This window comes from Arachis stenosperma, chromosome 9, assembly GCF_014773155.1.
Source record: "Arachis stenosperma cultivar V10309 chromosome 9, arast.V10309.gnm1.PFL2, whole genome shotgun sequence".
Lineage (NCBI taxonomy): Eukaryota > Viridiplantae > Streptophyta > Magnoliopsida > Fabales > Fabaceae > Arachis > Arachis stenosperma.
In genome coordinates this window covers 82,050,989-82,061,063 of record NC_080385.1, presented here as the reverse complement: position 1 = coordinate 82,061,063, position 10,075 = coordinate 82,050,989, and the positions used below count along the sequence as shown (strand labels likewise).

General features: G+C 40.5%; 1 non-coding gene across 1 annotated transcript; it reads right to left on the bottom strand.

Moving 5' to 3' along the window:
* Positions 1 to 6,694: 6,694 nt before the first annotated feature.
* On the bottom strand, positions 6,695 to 6,801 carry LOC130953070 (small nucleolar RNA R71). The gene has a single exon (XR_009075244.1). It is a non-coding gene; the product is annotated as a small nucleolar RNA R71 (small nucleolar RNA).
* Between the last annotated feature and the right edge of the window lie 3,274 nt (positions 6,802 to 10,075).

The window sequence follows — 10,075 nt, the reverse complement described above, 5'->3', positions numbered from 1 at the left end:
TTTTGTCAGGGATGAATTGATGATTACTGGGAAACTTTCTGATGTGCCAAGGAATGCATATTTGAGATGGGTGGGTAATGGCTTCAGTTCTTGTTTTTGTACTTCTTCCTTCTTGCTTGGTTTCACCTCCTTGTCAATAGAGATTTCAGCTACTTGTTCCTCTATTGTCTCTTGGTTATTTTCCTCTTCTTGTTTATGATGATTAGTGTCGAACATTTCTTCCACCAAGCTTTCTATCATGTCCACTCTCAGGTAATCCTCTTGCTCAGGAGGGTGTTGCATTGACTTGAAAACATTTATGACCATTTGCTCACTGTGTACTCTGAAGATCATCTCCCCTTTTTCCACATCAATAATAGCTCTTGCAGTTGCCAAAAACGGTCTTCCCAGGATGATTGAATTATTTACTTCTTCTTCGGTGTCCAAGATCACAAAATCCGCAGGGAAGATAAACTCCCCAACTTTTACTGATAGATTCTCCACAATCCCATTAGGTGTCTTGATTGATCTATCAGCCATGACTAGTGACATCCTAATGGGTTTAAGTTCTTCAATCGCAAGCTTCCTCATCATGGACAGGGGCATTAAGTTGATACTAGCTCCAAGATCACAAAGAGCCTTGTCTAATGTTATTTTGCCTATGGTGCAAGCGACTACAAAACTCCCAGGATCTTTAAGCTTTGGTGGGATCCCTTTTTGAAGCACAGCGCTACATTCCTCAGTGAGCAGCACAGTCTCCTTTTCCAGCCAACTCCTTTTCTTGTTGATGAGCTCCTTTAAGAACTTGGCATATAGAGGCATTTGCTCTAATGCCTCAGCCAAGGGTATGTTGATCTCTAGCTTCTTGAATGTCTCAAGGAATTTGTGGAAATGTTGATCCTTTACTTCTTTGTGGAATCTCTGTGGATAAGGTAGTGGAGGTGTAAGACTCTTCTCCACTTGCTGCTGTCTTGGATTTGGTTCTTCCATGATCTGCTTTCCCTTCTTTAAATTCTATGGTCGGTTGTTCTCTTCTGTGAGCTTTTCTGGGACATTCTTGCTTGTTATGTCCTTGTTGTTAGCTCCATCCTTCTCTGTTGGTTCTTTGTCACTCTTCGTAAGTTTCTTGGTTGCCCCTTGGTTGCCATCTACCAATGTCTTTCCACTCCTTAGTTGCACAGCTTTGCACTCTTCTTTTGGATTAGGAATGGTGTCACTTAGTAGTGAGCTTGAAGGTCTCTCAATAGAAATCTGCTTGGAGATTTGTCCAATCTGCCTTTTTAGGCTCTTCATGGAAGCTTCTTGGTTCTTTGTTGTTAATTCTTGGTTCTTCATCATCATCTCCATGAGCATCTCCAGATTAGTAATTCTCTGAGAGTCTTGTGAGATTGGTTGGTTTTGGGGTGTTGATGGATGATGGTAAGTGTTTTGGTTAGTTGGTTGGTTATTGGATGGATAATGGTTGGAGTTGGGGTAATTGTTTTGGGGTTTTCTATAAGGATTTTGGTTAGTTGGCTGCTGGTTGTGATTTTGGTTGTTTCTTGGAGTGTTTTGAGCTGAGTTCCTTTGCCATGGTTGTTGGTTTTGGTTGTGGTTATCTTCCCACCTAAGGTTTGGGTGGTTCTTCCAAGATGGATTGTAGGTGTCACCATACACCTCATTTGATCCAGAATTTTGGTTGTGCATATAGTGCAGTTGCTCTTGTTGCTGTTCTTCTTGGTTCTCTTCATTCTGCCCCTAAGGAGTTGATGGTTGGCTTGTGGCACTCACTGATGCAACTTGAAGGTTATCAATTCTCTTGGCCATTTGCTCAAATTGTTGCTAAATCTGCTACTGCATAATTTTGTGTTGAGCCAAAATTGTATCCACTCCTTCCAATTCTAACACTCCCTTCCTCTGTGATGGTTGGCGTTGCCTTTGGTGAGTGAAGAAATATTGGTTGTTGGCCACCATATCAATGAGGTTTTGAGCTTCCTCTGCAGTTTTCATCAATTGCAGTGATCTTCCAACTGAGTGATCAAGTGCCTCTTGAGCCTTCAGAGTAAGTCCTTCATAGAAGTTCTGCAGCTTGTCCCACTCAGTGAATATCTCTGGTGGACATTTCCTCAGCAGAGCCTTATATCTTTCCCATGCCTCACATAGATTTTCAGCATCCATTTGAGTGAATGTCTGCACCTCAGTCTTCAATCTTATGATTCTTTGAGGGGGTAAAATTTGGCAAGAAACTTGCTCACCAAATCATCCCAAGTGTTGATGCTCGCCTTTGGAAATGTTTTTAGCCATTGACTGGCTTTGTCCCTGAGAGAGAATGGGAACAACAGCAGCTTATATATGTCAGGGTGCACTCCGTTGCTTTTAACTGTGTCATAGATCCTCAAGAAAGTGGATAGATGTTGGTTCGGGTCCTCCAATGGCCCTCCTCCAAAAGAGCAGTTATTTTGGACCAATGTGATGAGTTATGGCTTCAGTTCAAAGTTGTTTGCATTGACATTAGGGGTAAGAATGCTACTTCCACAATGTCTAGCATTTGCAAATGTATAGGAGGCCAATACTCTCCTCTGTTGTGGGTTATTGTTGGCCCCTCCTTCTGGCTGATTGAGATTAGATGGATCTCCTTCCATCTCTTGGAATTCCTCCTCAGATTCTTCCTCTCCAACAATGTTCTTCCCTCTTTTAGCTCTTCTTAATCTTCGAAGGGTTCTTTGGTCAGTTTTAGAGAAAATAGGAGAAGCTCTCCCTGTACCTGACATACAAACACACCACAAGAAACACACAGAACCAGGAAACCAGTGAAACTTCAATCTATTACTAGAATGAAGTTTTAGTTAGCTTAAGCGAAAATTCAAACAGTTAATATGTTAGTTGAGAAAAAAAGAAAAAAATGCTTAATCTAGATCTCCACTTCACTTAATCATTGTCAATCTATTTCAATCCCCGGCAACGGCGCCAAAAACTTGATGTGTGGAAAATGATCTAACACAAAACTCACCGGCAAGTATATCGGGTCACATCAAGTAATAAAACTCACGGGAGTGAGGTCGATCCCACAGGGATTGAAGGATTGAGCAATTTTAGTTTAGTGGTTGATTTAGTCAAGCGAATCAAGTATTGGTTGAGTGATTTTGTATCCAACAGTAAGTAAATAGCAGGAAATGTAAAGGGAGAGGGATGAATTGCAGAAATTAAAGAGAATTGAAAGTAAAGGTGCTGAATCTTAAAGAACAAGAAATTAAATGACTGAAACTTAAAGTGCAAGAAATGTAAATTGCGCTAACTTAAAGTGCAAGAAATATAAATTACTTGAATGAAGAAGGGATTTGAGGACTGGGAATTCAGAATTTAAGCAAGGGAAATTAAATTGTAACAATTAACCAAACAAGAGATGAATTGAAATTGACTAGATCTTCAAACAGAAAGTGAAAATATAATTGCAGCAGTGGTTCAGCAGAAGAACCAAAAAGAGAAAATCAGATCTCAGGACTCCAGAGACTAGATAGCAGAGTCTAGATCTCAATTGCCTTCCTAGATCCAAGTTCACAAAGTAATTAAAGAGAAATTTAAGATTTCAGCAGTAAAGGAAATGGAATTAAACTCAATTATGCAGTAGAAAAATCAAAGAGATCTTGAAGGGAGATTGAGATAGAAATTCCTCAATTCTTCACATTCAAGACTCAAACAAGACCCAGTAAAGAAAACAAAAGATCAGAGGTAGAAGAAATGAATTCTCTCCTCCAATTGCAGAAAACAGAAAAATGGAAAGTGAGCTCTCAAGTTGACTAAAGATGAAAATTCAAAAATGAAAGTAAGCTCTCTCTCCAAAAGGAACTCCCATTCTAATCCTAACTAACACCTATTTATACACTTTCTATTTTGGATCTAAGAATTTTGAGTGGGCTTTTTGATTTGGTGAAGAAATGAATTAAGTTGGATTTTTGAGTCAAATTTAGCCCATCTCGCTCCCAGGAGGCTGCCCTGCCCTTGTGGAGGGCAGAGCAGGGAAATTGTGTGATGAAGCATGTTGCGTGCCAAGTGTGGGAGAGACATTCAGGATGCTGCCCTGCCCTTGTGGAGGGCAGGGCAATGTTGCCATGGTGCGCCTTGCCTCCTTGCCCGTGCGTCAATGTGCGCGTGCCCAAGCTCCTGGCCGTGCCAAAATGCTGCGCCATGCACCAAGAAATGCTGCCCTACCCTCCACAAGGGCAGGGCAGCGCAGGCTTTCCTTGTTCTTGGGTGAGGTCCCAAGTTCGAAACTTGCTGGATGGCTTTTGTTGCCTTTTTTTCTTGGGTTTCTTGGCACCAAAGTAGCGCTTAGTTCTTTGCTTCCTCAAGGTGCTATGTTCGATCCTTGGAGGTTGAAAACAAACCAATTTTTGCTTGTTTTCCTTGTATTTGAGCGCTACTTCTTTCCTTCTTGTTCTTGGGTTTGAAACCCATGGGTGGCACTTGGAGACAATTTCCTTTGATTTATTTTGGTGAGAGCCCGATATTGCTCTTGAGGAGGGCAGGGCAGAATTTTTCCTTCCTTTGTTCCTTGGCATAGAGTTGTGCTCCGCTCTTATGGAGGGCAGGGCAGTGATGTTTTGGAAGCTTGGTTCATTGTTGTGCTCCCTTGGAGGGCAATGTGCTCTTGAGGAGGGCAATGTAGCTTCCTTCCTTCCATGCGCTACACTCTTTTCTTCCTTGGGCCACGCTTTCTTAAGCCACGCTTCACTCTTTTCTTCTTTTTTTTCACCTTCAAATAATCAAAACAACCAATCAAAGTATCACTAAATTCACAAGGATTATAAATCAATTAAAATTCAATTAAATTTAGCTTAAACCTCATGATTTAGCATCAATTAAGTGGTGGTTGTTTGATTCAAATAAAACATGAAATTCCACTCTAAATTGCTTACTTATGGTGCAAGAAAGTGCATAAAAACTAATGAAACAAGTGAAATTAGCTTGAGAAATGGGTATATGATGACTTGTCATCATGGACGATGCGGACGCATGGCATGGAAAAGCGCGAGTGACGCGTCCGTATGGGTGATGCGATCGCGTGACATGTGCGATCTGCATAATCTGCAGAATTCGCTGGGGGCGATTTTGGACCTGATTTCGACCCAGTTTTCGGCCCAGAACAGCAGACTAGAGCCAGAGAACATGCAGAAACAGAACACAACATTCATTCTACACATTTTTTAGTTTTAGATCTAGTTTTCACTCCTCCTCTAGGTTTTTCACTTTAGGTTTTAGAATTTAATTTTCAATTGGTCTTAGCATTGGAACATTGAGAAGAATTATTTCCTCATCAAGACTTTGTCATTCTAGTTCGTTCTCTTAACTTGGTTTATTTCTTCCATGTTCTTTGCTTTGTTCAATTTTGTCATTTGAATACTTTTATGATTATTTAATACAAGAATTATTTCTTTCATTTTAATCCATTTTACCTTCCAATAATCATGTCCTCTTTTAATTCCCTTTCATATGTTATGGATTTATTATTTACAATGAGCGAGTAGTTCCCCTCACTTGATGGGGAGTTAATTGAAAGGAACTCTTGAGTTGGAAGGATTGAAAGAGAATTTGTAATTGGGTTAACTGTTGGATTGCTATTTTGTCACTAACACCAATCCCTTTGAACTAAGTGGGTTGCAACTCGTGAACAGATCTATCATTCCAACTTGTTTGACTTTCCTTTACCTAGTAAAGGATAACTAAACAGAACAACCATTAATTATAAATTAATCCTAAAATCACTCCATCAATAATAGAGATTCCAACTAATCAACTCCCAGTCAAGGCTTTTATTTATATTATTCAAATTTCCTCAATTTAATTTTCCATCTACTTAACTCAACTTTTTGGAAACATCTAATTAATAAAATAGCACACTTTCCTGCAACTCGTTGGGAGACGACCTGGGACTCAAACTCCCAGTAATTTTTAATTTAAATTCTCTGTGACATATTTCTAAATTGATAGGCAGATTTTCGGTGAGTTAAGAACTATACTGGCAACGTAATTAATTTAATAATTTTTAATTCACCACTTTCTGTGCTCCATCAATTTTTGGCGCCGTTGACGGGGAGTTGTAATAGAGTGCTAAAGTTATTAATTAGAATTTATTTATTTGCATTTTATTTTATTGTTTTTACTATGAGCTGCGTATTTCTTTCGTCAAATGACGCGTTCACTACCTGACCCCAACTTGCCAATATTCGATCCTGAAATTGAAAGGACTATTTCACGAATAAGGCGAGCTAAGCGTCGTTTAGTCCTCTCTGAGGACGAATCTGAATCGTCAGTTGAGGAAGAAACTAGCCCCCGTTCTACTGATTCGGTTGTTTTACGTGCAGAAGACATGGCAACTAGGAGAGTTACCATCCAGGAAGAAGGAGCTCCTGATTTTTCGATGCAACCGTTTCAAGCGCATCATCCAGCGGTAGCTACAGATTTCAAAATAAAGACCGCACTGCTAAATTTGATGCCCAAGTTTCATGGCTTACCTGCTCAAGAGCCCATCAAGCACTTGAGAGATTTCCAGGTAGCCTGTTCTACTATCAAGCGTGATGGTACTGATGAAACTTCAATTTTGCTGAAAGCTTTCCCGTTTTCTCTTGAGGGAAAAACAAGAGAGTGGTACTACACTCAACCTCTAGCAAATGTATCCAATTGGGATACACTCAGAAAGGAGTTTTTGGAGAAATTCTATCCATCTGAAGTTACTAATAAACTGAGGAAGGATATCTCCACCATTGTTCAGGATGACAATGAGTCTCTCTCTGAATACTGGGAGCGCTTCAATAATCTTCTGGAAGCATGCCCCGACCATAGAATTGATATGATGGTGTTACTCAGCTATATCACACAGGGTATGAGGCCCCAAGATAAGACCACATTGGAAAGTGCTAGCAATGGGTCTATGAAGAAGTACAAGACCACTGATAAGGCATGGCAATTGATCAGTGATTTAGCTGAATCTACTAGGAACCACAGGCAAAGACAAGGTCGTTTAAAAGTCGTTGCAGAAGTATCCTCTAATAGAGAGACTGCGGCTCTAGCTCAGAGTATATGTGAGATGACCAACTTGCTGAAGCAGATGCAAATGAATCAACAACAAGCTCAGCAAGCTCAACCTCCTCCACCACAGCAAAACCAACAGCTAGTCCCACAGAGTTTGCGGAATCTGTGCTGATTATAGCCATTATACTGATGAATGCCTGCAGCTCCAACAAGAAGACAACATGGTGGCATCCACTCATAATTTCTATGACCGCCCCAACCAAGGGTACAATCAAGGTGGAAATAATAACCATGGATGGCAGAACAATTCTAACCAGAATTAGAGGGACAACAATAACAGAGGAGGCAAAGATAATCAGGAAAATCAGAGGTGGAATAATAACAACAACAGGCAGCAGAATCAACCTTACAGAGCACCTCACCTGAGGCAAAACCAAGGACCACAGAATAATCAACAGCAGACCTCTCAATTCACTGATTCTTCTTTATCTCATAATGAAGAGTTACTACAATCTTTTGAGCAAAGACAGCAGACCATGGAAAATAACATCATGAATAGTATTAATGCCAGTCTGAATGGTCTGACCTCTACTTTGCAAGCTCTTGTCTCACAGATTGGAGCAACACAAAATTCCAGTAACCAACCTTCAAGCTCCACTGGAATCCCCTCTCAACCATTACCCAATCCAAAGGGAGGCATTAATGCCATCACCCTAAGGTCCGGAACCACACTGCAGGAGAGGAATCAGGAGGAGCCAAGCTCACCAGAACACGCCTCAGCTGAAGAGGTGGTAGAAATAGAAGATGTTGAAGAGGAAGAGGATATACAGGACATAGCTGAAGAAGAAGTAGCTCAACCACAGGAGGAAGCACCAAAAAGCGCAGACACTACAAAAAACACTACGCCTATTCCATTTTCACAACTTGCAAGGAAGCCCAGGAAGCAGCTGGAACCCATCCTAAAATGGTAGAAATATTCAAAAAGGTCGAGGTAACTGTTCCTCTTTTTGATGTTATTCAGCAAGTACCTAAATATGCAAAGTTTCTAAAAGATTTATGTATCCATAAAGACAAAATTAATGAATTAGAAACTGTTCCTTTAGGTAGTTCTATATCTGCTTTAATGGGAGGATTACCTGAAAAATGTAGTGATCCAGGTCCTAATATAGTTAGCTGTACTATTGGTGGTGTAGTGATTTATGATTGCATTTGTGATTAGGAGCATGTGTTAGTATAATGCCTTTGTCTATATATGATATTTTGAGGCTCCCTCCCTTAAAAAGGTCGGCAGCTTGTTTTGTGTTAGCAGATAAAAGCATTATTACAGTGGCTGGAGTTGTTGAAGATGTTTTGGTGAATATTAAAGGGCTTACATTTCCCACTGATTTTTATATCTTGGAGATGCCCCATAATGATTCAGATAAGCCATCATCAATCCTACTTGGAAGACCATTCCTGAAGACATCAAAATTCAAATTAGATGCTTTTTCAGGAACATACTCCTTTAAAATAGATGGCTGCATAGTAATCTTCAATCTGAATGGAGTCATTAACAACCCTCCAGAAGATCATTCTATCTTCCAGTGTGATGTCATAGATGAAAGTGTAGCGGAAGTTCACAAGGAAGAGTTAGAAGAGAGGCACACTGGACAAGGTCCAAGTGTGGGGACCCTCTTAACTGACAATGAGGGCACTTCATCATTTTCACAAGCTCCAGATAATCCAGAGCCTGCCCATGATCAGAAGTTAGAATTGAAACCCCTCCCTCCACATCTCAAATACGCTTATCTTGAAGATAAGCAGAAGTTTCCAATTATCATTGCAAGGGAACTTACTTCTCAACAAGAAGAGCAGTTACTTGATGTGCTGAGGAAGCATAAGAAGGTAATTGGGTGGAGTTTGGCAGACATAGTAGGCATCAACCCTCAAGTATGTGAGCACAGAATATTTTTAGAAGAGGGAGCAAGACCTGTCCGTCAACCCCAAAGAAGATTGAATCCCACCATCTTGGAAGTTGTCAAAAAGGAAGTGACTGATGAGCGGATAATTTGTACGCTTTTTGGCATTGTTTTTAGTATGTTTTCAGTATGATCTAGTTAGTTTTTAGTATATTTTTATTAGTTTTTAGCTAAAATTCACTTTTCTGGACTTCACTATGAGTTTGTGTGTTTTTCTGTGATTTCAGGTATTTTCTGACTGAAATTGAGGGTCCTGAGCAAAAATCTGATTCAGAGACTGAAAAGGACTGCAGATGCTGTTGGATTCTGACCTCCCTGCACTCGAAGTGGATTTTTTGGAGCTACAGAAGCCCAATAGGCGCGCCCTCAACGGCATTAGAAAGCAGACATCCTGGGCTTTCCAGCAATGTATAATAGTCCATACTTTGCCCGAGATTTAATGGCCCAAACCGGCTTGGCAAATCAGCCTCAGAATTTCCAGCGTTTAACGCTGGAACTGGCATAAAACTTGGAGTTAAACGCCCAAACTGGCATGAAAGCTGGCATTTAACTCCAGAAAAGGTCTCTACACATGAAAGCTTCAATGCTCAGCCCAGGCACACACCAAGTGGACCCGGAAGTGGATTTTTCTGTCATTTACTCATTTCTGTAAACCTTAGGTTACTAGTTCACTATTAATAGGATCTTTTGACATTGTATCTGTACCTCATGACACTTTACACGTTTCTTTGTGTACCTTCCACGGCATGAGTCTCTAAACCCCATGGTTGGGGGTGAGGAGCTCTGCTGTGTCTTGATGGATTAATGCAATTACTACTGTTTCTTATTCAATCATGCTTGCTTCCATTCTAAGATATCACTTGCTCTTAACCCGGATGAATGTGATGATCCGTGACACTCATCATATTCTCAACTATGAACGTGTGCCTGACAACCACCTCCGTTCTACCTTAGATTGAGTAGATATCTCTTGGATTCCTTAATCAGAATCTTCGTGGTATAAGCTAGAACTGATGGCGGCATTCAAGAGAATCCGGAAGGTCTAAACCTTGTCTATGGTATTCTGAGTAGGATTCAATGATTGAATAACTGTGACGAGCTTCAAACTCCTGAAGGCGGGGCGTTAGTGA